Genomic DNA, 15477 nt, shown 5'->3' with positions numbered 1-15477 from the left:
ATAAAGTTGTTTTTCGACGAAAATGAAGATGTCAGTTTGTCACGTTCACGAGGTTGGAGTAAAATCGTGTTCAACTACTTAACACATTGGCTCGAGTCTAGGGTTTGCCTTTAGATTTTGGGAAAATTAACAACTATAAGAAAAAAATTAGCTGTTCTCTGATTGACTTCTCAAACCCCAATTCAAGGTCTGGGCTGTTTGGGCTGTTTCGCAAGCGTTTCCGAAAGTCTCGTGGTGTTGCGCATCTGGGTTTTTAAACTGTGTTGTAGCAAATTAAATGTTGCAGAAGGCAGGTAGGATCAGGTGCAAGTTGTGCTTTTATTTACAGATGACGATGGTGATCCAGACATTCAATTGAGATATTTGCTAATAATCCCAAGTATATATTTACAAACTTCTCAATAATACTTCCATGACAAAAAAGAGAAACTGAATAGGAACAGGCAAATCTGTCTATTCCTTTAAGACTAACTAGGGTTGAATATTTTCCCTGTATTTTACAGATGTACCATGCCTACGGGTAACCCGGTATTTCCCGCCAAAACCGGAAGTGTCATTCAAAATCACTATGAAGCATATAAATATGTCTCTATTTGATTAGAGCTTTAATCATCATGAAAATTAAAATATGATGCTACCTGAAACCGATGTATTAAATGTATTTAATGCATTTAATGAGCCCAACATTAACAACATTTAATAGTCCAAGCCCAAAGATTGTGCCATTCTCCAATACATAAATTATATAGGCTACTGCACATTACACACAACAGAAAAACATAAAAGCCCATAGATGTCGCTAGCTATATGTTCTCTTTGGTAAAATGAAGCTAGCTCCAGTAGGCTAATCCTTTTGAGTGTGGACTGTTTTACTGTACTGTAATGTATTATACTGTATTATATGGACTGGAATTATGCACATAATTCAAACCATGATAAAGCAGAAAAGAACATGCGATTCTAGTGCAGCACATGCACAAAGTTACAAGTATAGGCTAGCAAATTTGATTTTAATAGAGCCTATTTGTATAATATGTAGGCTGATGCATATACTGTACCTTCCATAATATTTATTCTGTTATTAGCCTGCTTACTCTTTCACTTTCTATTGTTGCTTCATTCCTTCCTCGCTTTCAACAGTTAAATGAAATACATTTCATTGTACTTACCTTCATTATTCTAATGTCATCCTTGAAAAATATAGAACTATAATTAGATGCAGATGTCTCCACCCCCTCCAGGTGTCGCTTATTTCCCCCAGTGTATTTATCCCTGTGTTTCCTGTCTCTCTGTGCCAGTTCATCTTGTATGTTTCCAAGTCAACCAGCGGTTTTCCCATTCTCCTGCTTTTTACATTCTCCCTTTTCCTAGTCCTACCAGTTTTGACCCTTGCCTGTTTCTGGACTTTGTACCTGCCTACCTGACCATTCTGCCTGCCTTGACCACAAGCCTGTCTGCCACTCTCTACCTCCTAGACTCTGATGTGGTTTTGACCTTTTTGCCTGTCCACGACCGTTCTCTTGCCTACCCCCCGGTTTAATAAACATTGTAAGACTCCAACCATCTACATCTGGGTCTAGTCTTGTCATGATAGTACGAACTGGCCATGACAGACCCAGCAGACTTGGACCAGCTCAGGCACGCTGTCTCCCTGCAGGGAGCCACCATTGGGAGACATCAGGAGTTGTTACATGGCCTTTTGGAAGGGCTCAGTTAATTGACGGAACGCCACGACCATGGGTTAAAGGCTGTTATGGAACAAATCAGGGAGTTAGCTCAGACTGTCTGCCACCTCTGAAAAACCCCAATCACCCAGTTATTTTTTTTCCCTATCTGTGGTGAGTTTGTACAGCCTATCCAGACTCCCCGTGAACAACCTCCAGAGCGATATTGTGCCTCCCAGGATTTTCTTTCTAAGTGCTTGCTTATTGTTGAGCTACAGCCATCTTCGTTTTATTCAGACGCTAATGTCGGGAAGGGCGCTCTCCTGGGATACAGCAGCTTGGGAACAAAAATCTGCCATTTGCGGTCATTTGGAGGAATTCATGGTGAGAAAAGTTTGAGTCTCCGGTATCCGGGCTAAAGGCGGCCAGCAAACTACTTGACTTACGTCAAAACTCCCGTTGTGCGGCAGACTATGCGGTGGACTTTCACACATTGGCCGCCAAGAGTGCCTGGAATCCGGAGTCTCTTTTCGATACTTTTCTGCACGGATTATCTGAGCAGGTAAAGGATGAGCTAGCTGCTCGGGAACTGCTGGTGGACCTCGACTCTCTTATCACCTTAACCATTAACATTGATGGACGCCTAAGGGAACGCAAGAGTGAGAGGAGGTCTGGTCTCGAACGCACCCGATATGGCGCGTTCACCTCCTATGGAATCCGGAGGTTTCCGAAGGCAGCTCTTCCAAGAGGAGTTGAAGTCACCCAAGCTCTCTCGTGAATCTACGACGGGTGAGTTGGATACTCCTGAGCCTATGCAGTTGGGAAGAACTGGGCTATCAGTTTGGGAGTGCTCACAGAGGATGAATAATAATTGTTGTCTGTACTGTGGCGGGGCAGGACATATTATTAGCTACCTGGTGATACAGCCTGGTATCGAACCAGGGTCTGTAGTGACGCCTCTAGCACTGTACCCGCCTGCCTGTAATTGACTAAAACAAGCAAACAAGAAAATTGCGTTTGAAAAAGGTCAAGTTTTTGCTGTGAGCTAATGGGGTAACCATGGCATGTTTTCCCCACAGTAGGGTGGGGCTAACGTTCTATCACCAATGGCACCAGCTCAATGTCATTCAATCATGTACATTTAAAAAATTATACACTGGACTTGTTTCATTTGGGAAACGCAAACACAGCTGTTTTCACTCTTCCTGTCCATAATTGGTTTTGAGTGGCTTGTGTGAAGTATACATTTACATCAATCTTTTGTATATTTTGAGAAAACATTAATCACCAGTAAACTGTCCAGTGAGTCAGTCAGGTGTGTGTTTGTTCACATTGGGTGAGGAGCATTGACGATGTAAACGCTACTGCTAGTGATGCACTCATGGCCATTTCTATAATAAGAGCCTAACAGCAGTGCGTACATCACCAGCCCCTCAAATCTCCCCATCAACAACTCTCCCTCCATCTCCCCATCCCTACAAGGCCCACTCACCTCATCATTGATTATAGCAAGCCCTGATTTGCCTGATTTACGCTACATACTGCAGTAGATTAAGAAATAGATTTGTCCTTCCTCATTCAATTGAGCCACTCACTTTGCCCAGTCAATTGAAACTGTTCACAGAACATAAAGTAACCTGATTTAATTCCATTCCTATGTTCCATGAATGAAGCGGTGGGTGGAGATGAGCTAATCAGGTTAAGGACCCTATTCTTCTTCGTGATGTACTCTTTCTGAGACATTATGTCACACTAAGGCCCTGCTCTCAAGTGTAGAATTTAATTTACTGTGAAATGGAAAGGGACAGGGGGAAAATATGGTTCAACATTTATTTTCCTGGTGAAGTTGGTAAATGGATATATCTGCCATACAGAGAGGGGCACAGGGATTCCTTGCAGAATCTCATGCAGCTTGGTGCAAATAGTTTTTCTTCGATCGAACACTTACGACATACACACGCACGCATACACACACATTAAATGGTACGGATAGGTCTATCTGTAGAAATAGCCCAAACTCATTTAGTCTGCAAATTCAACAGCATGTTCTTGTCCAGGGAAGGTCAACTTTGGTGAAAATGGGGTCCACAAACTCATCATGAGGGGTCGCAGTGACTCTTGGGTCTGCGTACTCACATCCATACCCACACGTATTGCTGTTATTGTGACTGTATTAACGCCACACCGGCGGTCACGAGTCATGAAGGCAGTCAAATTCCACGTTAACGTTTAATCATGGTAATTAGTCTTCTCCAAGTTCTGATGCTGCTGATGGTCATTACTAGCCTACCAAACTTGCTAACTGTCTGGCACTCAGCACTCTATTGTCCCTCTAAACACTCTGACATCAATGCAAATGTCTTCGAAAATCGAATCAAACATTTCATGAGACCCCATGAGCTCATGTTGCGCAACATCTCTATAGGCTATGCAATTGCAAGAGAATACAGAGTGATGGCCTCTATTAAAAAGAGGAGGATCCCATCAGCTTTCTATAGGCTAGGGCTACTATATTTATTTCTCAACTTTCCAAATCTTAAGCACATTGCTTATCTTTACAACAGGAGTATAGCCTACCTGGATGGCATTAAAATGAAACAAGGGTGAAGAGTCCTCCATTCGCTATTTAAGTGCACAGATGACATGTATCTTTTTCTGCTGCCCCTGTTTCGAGACAGGTGCATGATAATGGTCCATTCTAAATCAAAACTAATTTCACACGCATATTATTTAGTGTATGTAAAGACAAGATTACATCAAGAATAGTGTGATAGGTGACAATATTAGCCTATCACTTGTGAATGATGTCCAGCATAAGGCAAGAAACATTGAATGCTTTTTTTGTTGCAACTTTTTCAAATCATAGTCGCACATCTCATGTAGCCTAGCCCATAGGCCTATATGTTTTGATAAGGTTTGTATCACAACTAAAGTGGCTAAATAACTTCTTTAAATTTAGCACATTCATCCGCTTTACAACGTGTGTTGTGCCCAACTGGCATACATATACGCATCGCGTGAGTTTCAAGTTTGGAGAAAATATTTTCACCGTAAAAATCCAACTTTATTTTGTGGATTTTTTTACACCCCAATTTCGATGTCTCATCGCTGCAACTCCTCAATGGACTCGGGAGAGGCGAAGGTGGAATCATGCGTCCTCCGAAACATGACCTGCCTAACTGCGCTCTTTAACACAACCGCCAGCTTAACCTGGAGGCCAGCTGCACCAATGTGTTGGAGGAAACACCGTTCAAGGGAGTGATGGGAGTGATGAGCCAAGAAAAATCAAATCAAATCAAATCAAATTTTATTTGTCACATACACATGGTTAGCAGATGTTAATGCGAGTGTAGCGAAATGCTTGTGCTTCTAGTTCCTACAATGCAGTAATAACAAGTAATCTAACTAACAATTCCAAAATTACTGTCTTGTACACAGTGTAAGGGGATAAAGAATATGTACATAAGGATATATGAATGAGTGATGGTACAGAGCAGCATAGGCAAGATACAGTAGATGGTATCGAGTACAGTATGTACAAATGAGATGAGTATGTAAACAAAGTGGCATAGTATAGTATAAAGTGGCTAGTGATACATGTATTACATAAGGATACAGTCGATGATATAGAGTACAGTATATACGTATGCATATGAGATGAATAATGTAGGGTAAGTAACATTATATAAGGTAGCATTGTTTAAAGTGGCTAGTGATATATTTACATCATTTCCCATCAATTCCCATTATTAAAGTGGCTGGAGTTGAGTCAGTGTCGGTGTGTTGGCAGCAGCCACTCAGTGTTAGTGGTGGCTGTTTAACAGTCTGATGGCCTTGAGATAGAAGCTGTTTTTCAGTCTCTCGGTCCCAGCTTTGATGCACCTGTACTGACCTCGCCTTCTGGATGATAGCGGGGTGAACAGGCAGTGGCTCGGGTGGTTGATGTCCTTGATGATCTTTATGGCCTTCCTGTGACATCGGGTGGTGTAGGTGTCCTGGAGGGCAGGTAGTTTGCCCCCGGTGATGCGTTGTGCAGACCTCACTACCCTCTGGAGAGCCTTACGGTTGAGGGCGGTGCAATTGCCATACCAGGCGGTGATACAGCCCGCCAGGATGCTCTCGATTGTGCATCTGTAGAAGTTTGTGAGTGCTTTTGGTGACAAGCCGAATTTCTTCAGCCTCCTGAGGTTGAAGAGGCGCTGCTGCGCCTTCTTCACGATGCTGTCTGTGTGAGTGGACCAATTCAGTTTGTCTGTGATGTGTATGCCGAGGAACTTAAAACTTGCTACCCTCTCCACTACTGTTCCATCGATGTGGATAGGGGGGTGTTCCTTCTGCTGTTTCCTGAAGTCCACAATCATCTCCTTAGTTTTGTTGACGTTGAGTGTGAGGTTATTTTCCTGACACCACACTCCGAGGGTCCTCACCTCCTCCCTGTAGGCCGTCTCGTTGTTGTTGGTAATCAAGCCTACCACTGTTGTGTCGTCCGCAAACTTGATGATTGAGTTGGAGGCGTGCGTGGCCACGCAGTCGTGGGTGAACAGGGAGTACAGGAGAGGGCTCAGAACGCACCCTTGTGGGGCTCCAGTGTTGAGGATCAGCGGGGAGGAGATGTTGTTGCCTACCCTCACCACCTGGGGGCGGCCCGTCAGGAAGTCCAGTACCCAGTTGCACAGGGCGGGGTCGAGACCCAGGGTCTCGAGCTTGATGACGAGCTTGGAGGGTACTATGGTGTTGAATGCCGAGCTGTAGTCGATGAACAGCATTCTCACATAGGTATTCCTCTTGTCCAGATGGGTTAGGGCAGTGTGCAGTGTGGTTGAGATTGCATCGTCTGTGGACCTATTTGGGCGGTAAGCAAATTGGAGTGGGTCTAGGGTGTCAGGTAGGGTGGAGGTGATATGGTCCTTGACTTGGGGCGGTAGGGTAGCCTAGTGGTTAGAGCGTTGAACTAGTAACCGGAAGGTTGCGAGTTCAAACCCCCGAGCTGACAAGGTACAAATCTGTCGTTCTGCCCCTGAACAGGCAGTTAACCCACTGTTCCCAGGCCGTCATTGAAAATAAGAATTTGTTCTTAACTGACTTGCCTGGTTAAATAAATATAAAATAAAAAATAGTCTCTCAAAGCACTTCATGATGACGGATGTGCTACGGGGCGGTAGTCGTTTAGCTCAGTTACCTTAGCTTTCTTGGGAACAGGAACAATGGTGGCCCTCTTGAAGCATGTGGGAACAGCAGACTGGTATAGGGATTGATTGAATATGTCCGTAAACACACCGGCCAGCTGGTCTGCGCATGCTCTGAGGGCGCGGCTGGGGATGCCGTCTGGGCCTGCAGCCTTGCGAGGGTTAACACGTTTAAATGTCTTACTCACCTCGGCTGCAGTGAAGGAGAGACCGCATGTTTTCGTTGCAGGCCGTGTCAGTGGCACTGTATTGTCCTCAAAGCGGGCAAAAAAGTTATTTCTTCCTGTAGTCCGTGATTGACTGTGTCTGAGCCGTTGAATTGAGATTCTACTTTGTCTCTGTACTGGCGCTTAGCTTGTTTGATAGCCTTGCGGAGGGAATAGCTGCACTGTTTGTATTCGGTCATGTTACCAGACACCTTGCCCTGATTAAAAGCAGTGGTTCGCGCTTTCAGTTTCACACGAATGCTGCCATCAATCCACGGTTTCTGGTTAGGGAATGTTTTAATCGTTGCTATGGGAACGACATCTTCAACGCACGTTCTAATGAACTCGCACACCGAATCAGCGTATTCGTCAATGTTGTTATCTGACGCAATACGAAACATCTCCCAGTCCACGTGATGGAAGCAGTCTTGGAGTGTGGAGTCAGCTTGGTCGGACCAGCGTTGGACAGACCTTAGCGTGGGAGCCTCTTGTTTTAGTTTCTGTCTGTAGGCAGGGATCAACAAAATGGAGTCGTGGTCAGCTTTTCCGAAAGGGGGGCGGGGCAGGGCCTTATATGCGTCGCGGAAGTTAGAGTAACAATGATCCAAGGTCTTTCCACCCCTGGTTGCGCAATCGATATGCTGATAAAATTTAGGGAGTCTTGTTTTCAGATTAGCCTTGTTAAAATCCCCAGCTACAATGAATGCAGCCTCCGGATAAATCGCTTCCAGTTTGCAGAGAGTTAAATAAAGTTCGTTCAGAGCCATTGATGTGTCTGCTTTGGGGGGGGATATATACGGCTGTGATTATAATCGAAGAGAATTCTCTTGGTAGATAATGTGGTCTACATTTGATTGTGAGGAATTCTAAATCAGGTGAACAGAAGGATTTGAGTTCCTGTATGTTTCTTTCATCACACCATGTCACGTTGGCCATGAGGCATACGCCCCCGCCCCTCTTCTTACCAGAAAGATGTTTGTTTCTGTCAGCGCGATGCGTGGAGAAACCCGGCCAAAACAGTTTCTGATGCTAGTGGTTGAATTAATTTGTGATCTATTGCATTCCACAACTGTCCCAGGCTATGTTTGGAATATTTATTTCTCGCACAGAATAGCTCAACTTTTGTACTGGGGGATAGTAGATTGACATAGGCTAGTGCTTTTGCTGTTCGTTATGCCTACTCATCTTGTTGGCTGACGAAAAGTAAATGTGAACAGTTCTCCCAATATCTTCAGTATGCGCCTCGGAATAGGATAAGGTCGAGCGCAGTTGCGTCCCCGATGTGTCTGTTTTCACTTGTAGCCTGTGAGAAAGACTTGATCACATGACGGAGAGCAATGTGAGTGAGAGAGGTGCTTCGGCATGTAGCGGGGAGAAGGGAATTATCATTATTATATTCAGCCCAAGGGCACAACACCCACTGGCCGCAAAAGGCGTGGGATTTTTTAGGGGCCATTACAACCACACAAACGGGAGGCCCCCGGGAAATTCAAGGCATAAATCATGGATTTATTGTGAAGGTGTAGATTATATTGCATGGATTTATTGTGAAGGTGTAGATTATATTGCATGGATTTATTGTGAAGGTGTAGATTATATTGCATGGATTTATTGTTAAGGTGTAGATTATATTGCATGGATTTATTGTGAAGGTGTAGATTATATTGCATGGATTTATTGTGAAGGTGTAGATTATATTGCACGGATTTATTCAACTTTTTAAAATGCTCCAAAGGTCTGCATCAGCGGCTTGTAGGCTATGCTTGGAAGCCAGGAGATGCTAAATGTGTTTGTTGATTAATGGTAAATTACCATGAGACTGGCAGTTATTTGCTTGACAATCACCGGCTGACAATTTCATAACCACAACAGCCCTACCCACACTTGCAGTCAGAGCCAGCTAATTACACGTTGTTCTCATTAGAATGTTATTTGATTTAAAGTTCTGAGACTTTTCACTCAGGCAGAGTTTGTGCACCTAGGCAAAGTTGCATCTACTCCGATTGAATAGAGCTTGCTTGACTGACAGCTGACTTACCTTGAATACAGCAAAGGACATCAATTTTCTTATGAGAAATTTCCTTCAACTTTTTGCTTTTGAAATTTGCATTCTCTTACTGTTACCAAGAGAGGCATGAGGCACTTTGGAAAAAATACTGCAGTATTTCTATTTGAGGTTATTCAGGTCAGTGAATGTCACGTGAGTGTTGTTATAGGAGTGGAAACCAGACATGTTGTGGTGTCAATCTCTTGCTGTCGTCTTCTCAAGCTGCGCCGTCTTCTCTGTCAGCGCGTGGGCAGACAATCTAACAAACCAAAAGTCTTTGTCATTGTTCATTCCAATGCTATTTGTTTCCGGGTGTGACAATGTTCCGCTTTGTTTGTGTACCTGATTGATTCTTGGTATCGTCGCCTGCTAAACATGTGTGTATTGTCTGAGGGACATTTAGCAGATGTTGCAAATTTCAAAGGAGAGCTCCTGTTATGCTTTGTTCTTTTGCCTCAGCACTCAGCAGAGGAGGACCTGTGGTTGGTAGGTCAGGCGGTAGCCGGGGGACGAGTGGCCTGAAAACTAATTAGGCCCCATAAAGGAAATTCATAAGGGCTCGTCATGACTCTAATTGCCTGGCTGGCCGGCTCGCTCGCCGGATCCCTGAGTCTTTCTCCCTACTGTCTGACATTAACAAGCAACATCTCAATACGAGCCATGGCAGTGCTCCCCATGAAGCTGATTAAAATGAGGGTAATCATGGGCTGATCTGTCACCCCTCTCTGCATTCTGCCCGGCTGCTGACTGGCTGAGATGGGGGGGCAAGGGGCCAGAGTGGGGCTTACCCTGCTGAGATGTTTTGACCCCACCCTTGTGTTAATAGGGTAGAGAGGTGAGGCCTTGACCCAATTGTCACTAATGCCTTCTTAACAAGGGCATCTTAAGAGTAAACGGGACCACTTATTTTAAATGGTAAAAATACCAAATTCATTGCAAGGTCGTGGGTCATGACCTGCAGTAAGCTCTGAAGTGTAGAACCCCCTCCACCCACCAAATACAGCCTTCCCCTCTAACTCAGGGTAGTCAAACATACAGCTTGTGCGCGAGGGGGTCCATTCCGGCCCGCGGGTGAGTAAAAAAAAAATAAAAAATAGAACTCAATTTACTTTAAAATGACTAAAACCAAATCGAAACGGTATACCTACATTCATACAGCTTCTTGACAGTGTCAGTCAGGGAGCATTGAACAAAAAAATTCATAGATTATTTTATTTTTATTTTGACGGCGCAGAAAAATGTAACAAATTAAGTGCAGCCATCCTGACCTCTTTGAAGACCGAATGTGGTCTCTGGGGCAAAATGGCTTTGACATCCCTGCTCTAACTCAAACACCCCCTTACAGTTTGAGTCTCCCCCCACACACACTCGTTCCACTCATATGAGTAGCTATCTTTTAATACCTGTCTAGGACTGGGGTTCCGCTAGAGGAACCCCTCGCCAATAACCAATGAAATTGCAGGGCCCCAAATACAAATCAACAGAAATCTCATAAATCAAATTTCTCAAACATACAAGTATTAGGCACCATTTTAAAGATATCATTCTGTTTAATCCAGCCCCAGTGTCTGATTTCAAAAATACTTTACAGCGAAAGCTCCACAAACGATTATGTTAGGTCACCACCAACACACAGAAAAACCCAGACATTTTTCCAGCCAAAGAGAGGAGTCACAAAAAGCACAAATAGAGATCAAATTAATCACTAAACTATGATGATCTTCATCAGATGACACTCAGGACTTCATGTTACACAATACATATATGTTTTGTTTGGAAAAGTTCATATTTATATCCAAAAATCTTATTTCACATTGGCGTGTTATGTTCAGTAGTTCCAAAACATGCAGTGATATTGCAGAGAGCCACATGAATTCACATAAATACTCATTATAAATGTTGATGAAAATTCAAGTGTTATGCATGGAACTTTAGATACACTTCTCCTTAATGCAACCGTTGTGTCAGATAAAAAAAAACTTTACAGAAAAAGCATAATCTGAGACCGGTGCTCAGAGCCCAAACCAGCCAAAAGAAATATCCACCATGTTGCGCAGTCAACTTTAGTCATAAATAGCATTATAAATATTCACTTACCTTTGATGATCTTCATCAGAATGCACTCCCAGGAATCGCAGTTCCACAATAAATGTTTGTTTTGTTCGATAATGTCCATCATTTATGTACATCTTATGTCCAAATAGCTTCTTTTGTTAGGGGGTTTGGTAAACAAATCCAAAAGCGTGTTCAGGTCCAGTCGGACAAAACGTTCAAAAAGTTATATTAGGATGTTTTTATCAAAAATGTTCACTAATGTTCCAACCGGAGAATTCCATTGTCTGTAGAAAAGCAATGTAACTGACATCTAGTGGAAGCCTTAGGAAGTGCAAAATAACCAATATCCCACGGTGAATTTGATAGGGTCTGAGTTCAAAAACTACAAACCTCAGATTTTCCACTTCCTGTTTGGATTTTTTTCTCAGGTTTTTGCCTGCCATATGAGTTCTGTTATACTCATAGACATTATTCAAACAGTTTTAGCAACTTCAGAGTGTTTTCTATCCAATACTACTAATACTATTATGCATATATTAGCATCTGGGACTAAGTAGGAGGCAGTTCACTCTGAGCACGCTATTCATCCAAAAGTGAAAATTCTGCCCCCTATCCCAAAGAAGTTTTAACCACTATGGGACGGTTGAGCTAATGTGATTAGCATTTAAGTAACAAGAACATTTCCCAGGACACAGACATATCTGATATGGTCAGAAAGCTTACATCCTTTTTAATCTAACTGCACAGTCCAATTTACAGTAGCTATTACAGTGAAAGAATACCATGCTATTGTTTGAGGAGAGTGCAAAGTTATGTACTTGAACATTTTTCAATAAACCAATTAGGCACATTAGGGCTGACTTGACATAACATTTTGAACAGAAATTTAATGGTTCATTGGATCAGTCTAAAACTTTGCACATACACTGCTGCCATCTAGTGGCCAAAATCCTAATTGTGCCTAAATTCCTAAGTCATATATTGGCCTTTCTCTTGCATTTCAAAGATGATGGAACAAAAAACAAAAACCTGTTTTCTTTGTATTATCTTTTACCATATCTAATGTGTTATATTCTCCTACATTCATTTCACATTTCCAAAAACTTCAAAGGGTTTCCTTCCAAATGGTATCAATAATATCCTTGCTTCAGGTCCTGAGCTACAGCCAGTCAGATTTGGGTTTGTCATTTTAGGCGTAAATTGAAAAAAGGGTCCGATCCTTAAGAGGTTTTAAAGTCCATCACAACTGACTGTTCCTTTGGTGCAGAGCCTCAGAGCTGTCCATTCCCCCCTGCCATAATGCAGACTGATTGATGTGTGTGGGGCAGTCATTAAATGCACTGGACTGGGGTTTAATGCAGAGCCCAGACAGTTTAAAGGGGCATTAAGAGGATACACGCCAGTGGGAATGGAGCTGGAGAAAGGGAGAGAGGCAGTGACAGATGTATGCGCTGAGGAGGAGTAGCAGTGTGCCAGGCAGGGAGAAGAAAGGGAGAGATTGATGGCTGAGTTGTACAGGGAGGAGAGAACAGGGCTGAGAAAGCAAAACGTTACAATCTGTCGACATAAACCCGTCTTGAAAGCCCCGTTCGTCCCCCGTCTGTCTTTTTGCTCATGCCCCTTTCATTTATTGGTCTCTGTTTCTACTCTGCTCTTTTCAATAAACCGAGGTCCTTCAGGCTGTCAGTGAAGGCAGAATGGTTTCCAAAATGCAATGAGTCAGTCCACCACATTGTAAGATCTTATTTTGAGCCATGCTATAGCAGGAAAATAATCCTGCAGCAACAGGAAAATTGAATTATTACAGTATGCTGATTTTAATTAATGGACATTTTTGTAGGGGTTGATACATTTTTTTTCGTTAGGGCAAATAAAGTCTGAATTTTTTTAAGTTAAACTTTACAATCTTTTTAAAACTAAAATATACTAAAAGTTTGCATTTCCTCCTGTGCATGAAAATTCTCAGCCACAAAAGCGATCAAATTAAGATCCTACATCTGTAATTGGATAATTCCATAGGGAAAGTTAGTTATTTCCAAATGAAACCACATTAATAATTATATATAAGCTTTATGTTGGAGTTCAGGCTTTATTTGAAAATATTTAGTAGGAGATTGCATGAATTTTGGCCATGTTGGAGTTGGCCAAGTCTCAGGCTTTTCACTCAATCTTGTAAATGTAGAGCGGTGACTGGGACAGGCAATGTAACGCCCATAATGTTTTTTAGGAACGTTTTTGTAAAACATGCACCGTTACATCGGATCATCTTGAAACTTTCTCTGTAAAATCAAGGTTTTATATGGTCTATAATGTATTTATCTCTTTTCAGATATCTTAGCTTCAGAAGCTTGTGAAATTCACTACATTTTGTGTACTTTTTCTGAGATGTTATTCTTCAGACTTTTTACAGAAGCAATTGTTATCCTGAAAAGTAGATGTTCTAGCTTAGATTATCTTGGAAAATATACGTTGAAATGGATTTCTCATACATGGCACTACTTTAATAGAAAGAGGAGTAGAGTGTTTATAAACAATCTGTGAATAGCTCCCAGGGGTGTATCCTTCAAATCAAGTTAGAGGAGTTAGCAAGGTAACTTTGATCAACTGCGTTCAACTCAGGATAACCAGCAATACGAATGTGGCTCACCTTTAAGTCAGATACATATCTGGCAACGAAACCTTAAGGACTAACCTGCTCCGGGGCAGGCTAACTCAGGACTAACCTGCTCCTGGGCAGGCTAACTCAGGACTAACCTGCTCCGGGGCAGGCTAACTCAGGACTAACCTGCTCCGGGGCAGGCTAACTCAGGACTAACCTGCTCCGGGGCAGGCTAACTCGGGGCTAACATTTGTACTGAATGAAGTGTCTGAGCCGCGAGTTGAGGACCAATTAAATCAGATTCCCTCCGTCTTGCAAAGATTTTCTCATCATACCCTTAATTTGAGGAAGACTGATGAAATATTTTGTTTAAAAAAATATATAACATGGTAAAATACCTGTTACTTTATTTAGTAATGACAGAGTGCATTTTAAACTTTGTGGACAGTAAAACTTTTATTACAAATTACAATTATTGTTATGATACAATTATTTTAACGATAGGAAAGGGGGAAAAGGTGCTCATGCATTGATAAGCACACTTCTAAAAGCGCATTTCAGACCAAGGCCTGCTGAACTTGCAAGATAACTTTTTCTTCATTTTGATTTAGGCATAAATGAAAATGTGGCAGTGACTAGCCGATGGACGGATGTTTCAGCATTGTCTCAATGAAGAGTTCGACTAGCCACGTGCGGCATGCATGTACAGTTACAGTTAACAGCAGGCGAACAAGCAAAATCCACTGTCGTAGTACAGATGAAGCCTGAGCAGGAATGTGAAGCTACCTTAATCTGGTTAACTTTAGAAAAGCCTGAGTAGATCTAGCTTGCTTTGTAGGATATCCCACAGGAGTGTCTTTTTCAAATGAAAATCCCCCAAAATATACCAATAGACTTCATCCAGTGTCTAGAAAAGTGGATTAGCAATATAGAGACATGTATATTGTCTCATTTCCATATTTTGTTACAATATTTCAGAAAAGTACAAGTTTGGTCACACATACTCATTCAAAGGTTCTTTATTTTTTCTACTTTTCTACATCAAAACTATGAAATAACACATTTGCAATCATTTAGTAACCAAAATAGTGTTAAACAAATCAATCAAATCAATCAATCGCTGCAGAATGCTGTGGTAGCCATGCTGGTTAAGAGTGCCTTGAATTCTAAATAAATTCTTGGCAGTGTCACCAGCAAAGCACCCCCACACCATCACACCTCCTCCTCCATGCTTCACGGTGGGAACCACACATGATGAGATCATCTGTTCACCTACTCTTTCAGGCAGTTAACCCACTGTTCCTAGGCCGTCATTGAAAATAAGATTTTGTTCTTAACTGACTTGCCTAGTTAAATAAAGGTCAAATAAATAACAAATATATAAAAAATACTCTGTGTCTCACAAAGACACAGCAGTTGGAACCAAAAATCTCAAATTTGGACTCATTGGACCAAAGACAAATTTCCACTGGTCTAATGTCCATTGCTCATGTTTCTTGGCCCAAGCAAGTCTCTTGTCATTGGTGTCCTTTAATAGTGGTTTCTTTGCAGCAATTCGACCATGAAGGCCTTATTTACACACTCTCTGAACAGTTGCTGTTGAGATGTGTCTGTTGAACTCTGCAGCCCAAATAAATGCTTCAATCTGAGGTGCTGGTAACTCTAATGAACATATCTTCTGCAGCAGAGGTAACTCTGGGTCTTCCTTTCCTGTGGCAGT

This window comes from Oncorhynchus mykiss, chromosome 1, assembly GCF_057628025.1.
Source record: "Oncorhynchus mykiss isolate SJ-2025 chromosome 1, ASM5762802v1, whole genome shotgun sequence".
Taxonomy (NCBI): domain Eukaryota; kingdom Metazoa; phylum Chordata; class Actinopteri; order Salmoniformes; family Salmonidae; genus Oncorhynchus; species Oncorhynchus mykiss.
Note: the sequence above shows the minus strand (reverse complement) of the source record.